This window comes from Schistocerca piceifrons, chromosome 2 (genome assembly GCF_021461385.2).
Source record: "Schistocerca piceifrons isolate TAMUIC-IGC-003096 chromosome 2, iqSchPice1.1, whole genome shotgun sequence".
Taxonomy (NCBI): Eukaryota; Metazoa; Arthropoda; class Insecta; order Orthoptera; family Acrididae; genus Schistocerca; species Schistocerca piceifrons.
Genome location: NC_060139.1, coordinates 525551400 through 525560563, shown reverse-complemented (window position 1 = coordinate 525560563; position 9164 = coordinate 525551400).

Here is a 9164-nt window from a genome sequence, read left to right as displayed (position 1 = left end):
AGAAAGTGTGTGATCACTCACCAGAAAGCCCGGACTTGACTCCCTCTAAATCAAATGGCTCTAAGCTCTATGTGACTTAACACCTAAGGTCATCAGTCCCCTAGACTTAGAACCACTTAAACTTAACTAGCCTAAGGACATCACACACAACCATGCCCGAGGCAGGATTCGACCCTGCGACCGTGGGAGCAGCGTGGTTCCGGAGTGAAGCGCCTAGAACCGCACGGTCACACCGGCCGGCTGGCGCCCTCTGATGTTCATCTCTGCTCATAAACCGCGGGCTATGAAGGCAACATTTTGCACAAATAAAGAACTGCAGACCAGCGTAGAGAAGTGGCGGAAAGCACAGGCGGCTGACCTCTATGGCGAGGGTATTGGAAAGATGACATAACGCTACGAGAAATGTCTAAGTCGGAGCGGCGACTATGCAGAGACGTATCTGGAAGGTGCAAAAACTGTTACAAATAAAACATTTTGGATATTCACTGTTCTTTCCATTCCCAACCGATTGGACCTTATTTTTCGAAAAGCCCCCGTATGGAACTGTGGGAAACGTTGAAGTACCTTAATTCGTACATTTATTCAATTAGTAAGTCCGAATTAGTGGCCTGTGTCAGGCGTTACGGTAAAGTTAATTTGGAGCTCAAAATGTTTAGGTTTTATATCAGCTGCCACGGTATCCCAAGTTCGGAGCGCATTAGAGTCACAGTTGGTTTCAGTTCAGGGAACGGAAAGAATAGCGAGATAGAAACATTCCTGTCATGTCGTCTGCCATTGAAATAAAGCATTTAATTTGCTGAAATTGCAGAAATTTGCTGAAGTTAAGCAAAAATTGGAAATTTGTGGTAAGGTCTTATGGGATCAAACTGCTGAGGTTATCGGTCCCTAAGCTTACGCACTACTTAATCTAACTTAAACTAACTTATGCTAAGGACAACACACACATCCATGCCCGAGAGAGGACTGGGGAGCCGTTAGGACCGTGACAAGGCGCCTTAGATCGCACGGCTGAAGTTAAGCCCTACGTTGTGTGCCAATACTGTGGTTATGTTAATTGTTGGCCAGGGTTGTAGTTATCAATTAAGCTGTGATTAACGAATTAATTTACAGCGTAAAAGTTTGACTGTGGAGTGAAAGGTGTTACGGAACTGTAGGAAATACATCTCATTGCGAGCTGAGATGGAGCGGTGTGATTTAAGCACGTGGCTGGGACGACGGGCAGCGGGCGTTAATGTTTATCGGGAGCGTCAATGGGTGGGTCATGCTGGCGGCGGAGGGAGGCGGATCAGCGCGGCCGGAGCACGCCGCTATCTGCCGGACACATCCCCCGGCGGGCGCATAACTCGGGATTACAGGCGCGCCGCCTTCCTAAGCCCTCGGGCAGAGGCAGGCAAAGGCAGCCCCTGCCGCAGATAGTCGAGCCTGGCGATGAAAGCTGTCGAATCTCCCTTGCCCTGAGATACAAGCGCTAACGGCTAGTGACCTCTGTCGCAAAAGCTTGGAAATCGACAGGGACCATTACTCAGTTTGAAAAGAATTACCTGACCCACGGGAAATCGATCTACTAGTCGCTGTGAACCACAAGTACTCCACACATTCAGTTTTCAAAAAGTGTTTCGGATCAAGCGATTTCGTATGGCGTATTATAGAGTACTTTTTGTTCATGTCGTCGTGCGAAATCCCAGCGTATTGAAATATAGACATCAGATAGGGATTTCGAACAGCTTCTGCTAATTAATAGTCCACTGTGGCACTTCTAAGACCATGCTACGTAAACCACCATTAAAAGAATCGCAGAAAGTACTTCCTACTGTAGCATTTTCGTCTCCTTCCATTCGTGTATGGAGAACGAAAAGCATGCCTGTTAAGATGTTTCTGTGCGCGCTGTAATTATTCAGACTTTCGTGTTCGCAACAGAATCTATACACGGGGAAGGCAGATGAAATAACATTTCTAGATTATTCTCTCAATAGTGGTTCTGAAAGATTATAAATAGGCTTCCGAGCTATGTTTGACTTCTTTGTTGAAGACAGATAACGTTTTTCAACATTTCCATAACACGCTACCGTAGGCGAAACATACAGGCTGTTTATGATTAAACTTTCACTACTTGAGGGGGTCTCCAAAAACAATGAGTGACCGTAGGACAGTGAAACTTTATGGAAAGATTTGTAAGGACTTGCGGAAGAGAAGTAATGAATACCATTGAAAGACACGCGTGTTAATTTCCACGCGAGGGGTAACATTTGTTAATTGCGTACCATGTTTACGTTCCAGGTTACAAACGTTGCTCTGTGTGACAACAATCTGCGTCCACTACAGCCGGGAATCTCACTGGAGATACAATTTCACAATTCTGCATTTTTAGAACGGTGGACCACGAAATGTTCAATTGTCGGGATACAGCTCGTGCATTGCTTGAAAGTCGCACATTGCGTCAAACATTCTCAGCCACGACAGCAGTAACTTCTTCAGCGATTTGTGGACGTCGCCTTCTTCCGGGAAAAATTTTGAAATCCTCAGGTAATTCGAACTTCCGGTGCGGAACGACGACCTCTCCTTATTCCTCTAAAGCGTCGATAATCGCGAAGAGCGGTAGCGCCTGTTGCCGTTGTTTTGATACAACTAGTGCCGACACTTAGCGGAAATCATGGCACTCACATTACTAACAACGAAAATCCTGCAGCGCACATTCCGAACATCATTCTTCTGAAGTTGCATACCCATACGGTAAATAGTTTTCCTTCTTTACTGGCTCAAGTAGCGAACGTTATGTTATTATAGCTACCCTGTATACGTAACCATTCATTCTGCCCTTCTTTATATAATTTCTATATCGCTTGTTAGGCCTATTGATATGGGTCCAACAAACTTGAGCAATATTGTAGGATGGGACCCACAAGCGTAGCGAGGCAATATCCTTTGCTGAGTCTGTGCTTTTTCCCGGTATTCCACCATTGAACCGAAGTGTATCAACTACTTTATCTACGATTACGCTTTGTGATCACTACATTTCATATCCGTAGAAAATTGTTGCACCTTGGTTCTCTCTATCCACGATTACGGCCTATGTGATCACTCCATTTCATATATATAGAAAATTGTTACAGCTATGTTTTTGTATAAGATACCTCCGCGTCAATCTAGCCGGTGCAAGCCACTGCATCTCTGCATGTCTACTGCGGCCCACATCCACATGAATCTGCGTACTAAAATCAAGGCTTGATCTTCCTCTACAGTTCCGCGCCCCCCCCCCCCCCCCCCCCCCCGTCACAAACACACAAACACTTTCCTCCATTACCACACAGACATTTCATGCTTCAGATTTTATGCTGCAACCGATTCTTCTTTCAGTCAAATTTTGCCACACATTTCTTTTTTCCCCAATTCGGTTCAGTAACTCGTCATTATTTATTGGATCTACTCACCTAATCTTCAGCATTCTCTTGTAGCAGCTTATTTCATAAGTTTCTGTTTTCTTCTTCTGTCAACTGTTTATTGTTCACGTTTCACTTCCGTACATGGCTACACAGCAAATACAGCGACTGGACAAAAATTTGAAAACACCAAGTCAAATGCATGCTTAAACATAAATACAGTTTCAGTCCTAACCGGCAGCTGGCGCTGTTCTCAGTTGTGGCGAGGACAGTGTTCTCTGTAGTTGTGAATGCATTACATCAGTGGTAACTGAACTGGAAGGTGGGCAAATTGTTGGTGCTCGTATGATGGGTACTTCCGTAACCAAGGAAGCCAAAGTGTTTGGTAGAGGTACCGAATCCAAGATTTATACGTAACATCCTCTGGTAAGTCACTCCGTGAGCGAAAGTGTGTGTTGAGTGATTGTAAAAGACGGACATTGAAGAGGATTGTGACAAAAAGTAAGAGAACGGCAACTGTAAAAGTCAGTGCAGAACTGTTCCTCGCACTTACGAACCTGTAAACACCAAAACGATAGGAAGGATTATGTGAGAATTGCACGGTGATCTGGAACTGCAAAACGTTATTCATGCAAAAATTACGTAATAAGAAAATGTGGTGCCGAAGGCATAAATCATGGACTGCGGAACAACGAAAGAAAGTTATTTGGTGCGATGAGCCTTGTTTCACACTGTTTCCAGTTTCTGGCGTAATTAACGTCTGGCGTAACGCCGTCATAAGCTTACAATGCAGGCTGCTTGATGCCAAGAGCCAGAGTTTCCACTGGTTCGGTGATGGTTTGGGCAGGTACACCGTGGTATTCTATGGGACGTTTTATTACTCAATCAGGTACTGCCAGTGATTGTGTGAGCATTTTGGTGGATACAGTTCATCCTATTGTACGATATTTATTTCCAAATAGTGATACTGTGTTCCTAGACGATCGGACTTCTGGTCACAAAGCTCACATCTTCCAGGATTGTTTTTGGAGCAGGCAAATTAATTGTCGCCTCTTCCCTGGCCATATTCCTTACTTTTCTTCGCCCCCTGTACACGTCTTCAAAAAATCTTCCTATATTTGGTGCTAAAAAATTTCACTCTTTCAGAATCCCTTTTCTTGCTGTGTCCTGTCTGTGTTTCATTCCGTTCTCCTGCTGCCGTTGTCACGTATGTTGCTGTCGAAATAATAAAGCTCTAATGAATTTATAAAAGTGCATTATGTAATACGCAGCAGTAACGGTATATTTTATTAGAGACGATCGGTTTCACTCTAGGATCAGACCGTCATCGGGTCCAAAACTGTCTAAGCTACTCATTTGCGTTGTTGGAATAACAGTTATCAGATGTACATTGTTCCATCATTGATGTTGCCTGTAAATACCTAACATTATTTCCATTTCACGTCATAGACATTTCTTGGAAACTGTTTTTGGATCGGATGATCGTCTGATCCTAGACCGAAGTCGATCGTTTCTAATAAAATATGCCATTACATCTGTGTATTGGATAATGTAGTTCTTAACATATCGACGACTCACATCTTTCCGTGGTATGTTCATGGATAATAAACAAAACTGTGAGTCGTTAATATCACTAACTAAAACTGTCTCGTTGTGAAACAGCTCGTCATTTCCTCTTCCGAATAACTACCCGGTGATACGACTTTCTCAGCAAGCCAAAATACACTTCCTAGTCCCCCAGTTATCTCGCTTGACGGAGATAGACGAAAGGACGCTTTACCGGCGCGAAATGTGCGGCCAACGCTCGTGTGATTGCGGCGTCGCGGCGGTCGGGCGCGACCGCACGCTTCCGCGGCCAAGTTCTGCACGTGGCCGCCAGAGGCGCGGCTGTCACGCGTTCATTATACCATTCCGGGAGAGAGATTTAGGAAGCCTTTGGCTTTATATGAGTTATTTCGAGATAAAGCAAATACCACGTACTTCCACAATAATTTATTTCCATCGTGTATTTCGGAGACAACTAGGATTTATATTAAACAGGATTAAACACAACATTTCACTGTTCGAACATCTTAATGTAAAGAAATGCAGATATAAATGTGTGTGTGTTCTTTCGGATGTATCCGAAACATCAGACTCCATTTTCATACTGCAACGACTATGAATGAAGTCACAAAAGAATCAAAGACATTAGCTGCAGTGGGCACTGATTGTGTCTTTGATTCATAGCGGCTGCAGGATCAGAATGGTGTCTGTTCTTCAAAAATTTTCGAAAAACAGACACTACATATATAATTACGGCCATGACGGCCAATGGCCCCTTCTGTGCAGATGCATACCGAGGTTGAACTCTTACGGGAATCGGCGGGTTGCCGCGTGTAATAAGGCTAAAGACCAGGGTCACTGCATCAGTAGCATGTGATATACGTTGAGAATTTGGGTCTGACGGGAGGCGCGCTGGGGTAGTCCGTGCTGTTGTGGTGACAATAGTGTCTGGGTGGCGTAGTTGTCAGCGCTTCTGCCTAATAAGCAGAAGACCCGGGTTCGAACCCCCATCGATATAAATCAATGCTCACAAGCAGCTAATGTCTTTAGTCCCTTTGTGTCTTGAAATGGAAATAGTTGCCCACGAATACTGTGTCGAAATAGTGTTGTCGCACTCAAAGCCTCAGGTTACGATATTCCATTGATGTGTCGTGTGTGCTACTTGTTTTTTTTTTTCTCAACTTAGATGACAGTTGCGACACTTTTGAAAGAAATTGCTGTAATATTGAGTTTCGGGAGCGATTACCAGTATTAGCTCCCTTTATTTGGAATAGAAATGTAATGTTTTAACTGTTCTAATGTCCGCCCTCGGTAGCTGAGTGGTCAGCGCGATAGAATGTCAATCCTAGGGGCCCGGGTTCGATTCCCGGTTGGGTAGGAGATATTCTTCGCTCATGGACTGGGTGTTGTGTTGTCCTGATCATCACGATTTCATCCCTATCGACGCGCAAGTCGCCGAAGTGGCGTCAAATCGAAAGACTTGCAGCCGGCGAACGGTCTACCCGACGGCAGGCCCTACTCACACGACATTTACATTTACTGTTCTAATATTACACATAATCTACACCGAAGATGAGTATCAAAGTCTTCAAAGCGCGTGAAGGACTAAATTAAGCAGAAAATTGACGAATTGTTTGTTGTGAAATAGCGTGCAACGCCTCTCCCAGTTGCGAGGGCACGTGCTTCCTGTGGAAGATTATGCAACTTGAACTGATCTACTAGTGATGTGAATAATATGAGAAAACCTGACCCTCGTTCGCCGGGCTTTGCACGTCACTGAATAAAAATCAGAGACGGAATACTAACGTATGCATCTAACTCGTTCCTCTTCATCAGTTTTTGCCCCTCTGTGGAAAGCTCTGGTCGTGTGTTTCATTTCTGAGAAGAAGATTCGCAACTAGTCCAACAACTGCGTCTAAAACCAATGTACCAGAGATGAGGTTGTTCACCGGGCGCACGGATTCGAATCGGGCGCACTCACCTACTTATTTGGAACTAGAACGTCGCGCGTTATGCTGTTCAGCAGGATGGCGTAATTCTTTTAACACCGAGTAAAATTTACGCAAGTATCTAGAACCAGTAAGGCATCCGCAGAAGGAAAATCAAACAGAACAGAAATGAGGTTAGGGTAATGAAAATTCGAATACCAGTTCGGCAACGGAATGGTGTTGTGGAGACCACGCGCACCACACCGTCAGTAGTACTGGGGAAAAGAACATGACGTGTTTGTTAACGAGGTATCTCAGTTTTGTTAGGTTCAGTTTCACCACAGACAAAGGGAGAACATCCATTTTTTAGGAAAAGTGACGATTGTCGCCAAATTCTACAGAAGAGTTGGATTTGGTGGCTTTAATATAGCTTTCGATTGATGAGAGGTTATCGAGAACAACTTGGCTGCGCTTGGACACGAGATAAACTGAAAGTAACTGGAGGAAGGACGAGAAACGCTACTGAATGTGGTTTCTTAACCGAAAGGGCGACAGTCACAAGTGTTCCATTTAACCAGGACAACGTTTTCTCAAGCGCTGGTACGTACATCGTCTCTAGATCTGCTTGCTTTTTTGTGTCTGTTTCCATTGTCTTTGTTTCTGTGGTAAATACTATTAACGTATTAAGAGTCCAGTATTATATTCCGTTGTTGTTGTTGTTGTTTTTGTTGCTGCTGCACTCTTCAGTTCAACCACTATCTGATGCAGGTCTCCGCACTAGTCTAGCGTGTGCAGAACTCTTCATCTTTCCGTGGGTACTACAACTTCATTTGAACCTTCTTACTGCACTCAACCCTTGGTCTCTCACTAAAATTTTTATCTTCCACACTTTCTTTGATTACTGCAATGACTGCACCTTAACCCCTCAGAAAATGTCCTGTCAAACAAACCCAGTCTGTTAGTCAAACTATCACATAAATATTTTTTTCCCAAGTCGATTCTGTAGCACAGCAATATATCATATTTTCAGAATTTCTTGAGGAGATGGCTGAATAGAGCTCACTTACCGTTGTACATACAATTAAAAACCCAAGTAATGACATCGTGAGACGATAACAAAGACCAAAATCACTCTCTTCTCCAATGTGTCCTCATTCTAAATTGCCTTGAGTGAAGAACACAGAACGAGTGAACGATCGTCTCGGCCACAACACCGAGCGCAGTGGCTAGCACACTACACTCGCATTCGGGAGGACCACGGTGCAAACCCGCGTCCGGTCATCCTGATTTAGATTTTCCGTGGTTTTCCTAAGTCGCTTCAGGCGAATGCTGGGATGGTTCCTTTGAAAGTGCACGGCCGACGTCCTTCCCCATCCCTCCCTATTCCGATGGGACCGATGACCTAGCTGTTTGGTCCCTTTCCCCAGATCAACCAACCATCGGCCGCAACCACAAACTACCTGGTCTGTGTGAAATGATTAATAGGCGAACTGTCATAAATGGTCTGAGTGCCTACAGGCCAAACGCCATATTGTAAGTGTTTAGCCGACCACTCGTTCTATCGTCGTGTAACATGGGCTTTTGTATGGTGGTGAAATAGAAGCCCATTGGCGGTCTAATGTCTTTACAACACCAAGGCACCACAGAGTTCAGATGTAGTTTTACGGCCGCAATGAAGGAAGCTGTCCGTACCGCGTTTCCTGGTAAATCTCGGCGGAGTGCAGGCGAAGCGGCCCGGTGTGACAACCTGCCGAGCTTCCACGCGGCCGGCCCCTGTTTCAGTTGTGATAAGCGGCGACCGGCGGAACAACACGACACCGGCTTTTATTTCTGCCGTTTGCATGTTTGCCAGCCGTACGTGCGAACAATCAGTGCTAACGAGATAGCGCGGCGGGCGGAGAGGGCCCCGAGCAAACGCGGCCTGACGGATGGAGATTTATGGCGCGGCGGCGCAGGTGAGCGCCTGAGCGGCTGACGCGCACGTGCGTGTTTGCCGGCGCCCTCGGCCCTCAGCCCTCGCCACCACTATCGCCGTCAGGTGCTGCGGAGCTGCCCGATAACCAGGCCGGACCGCTCTCCAGACCAGCTTATCTGAGGGTAGTCTCGGGCCGCTCTAACACACGGGATGCAAATTCGTTCTGCTACCCGAGACACTTATTCCGATTTGATAGGCGAGGGTAATGCCGGAAAAAATAACACACTGTTTCGTACTTAACACACAGTAATTCCACAGTGAATGGCTCTAAGCACCATGGGACTTAACATCTGAGGTCATCAGTCCCCTAGTTTCATATCAGCGCACACTCCGCTGCGG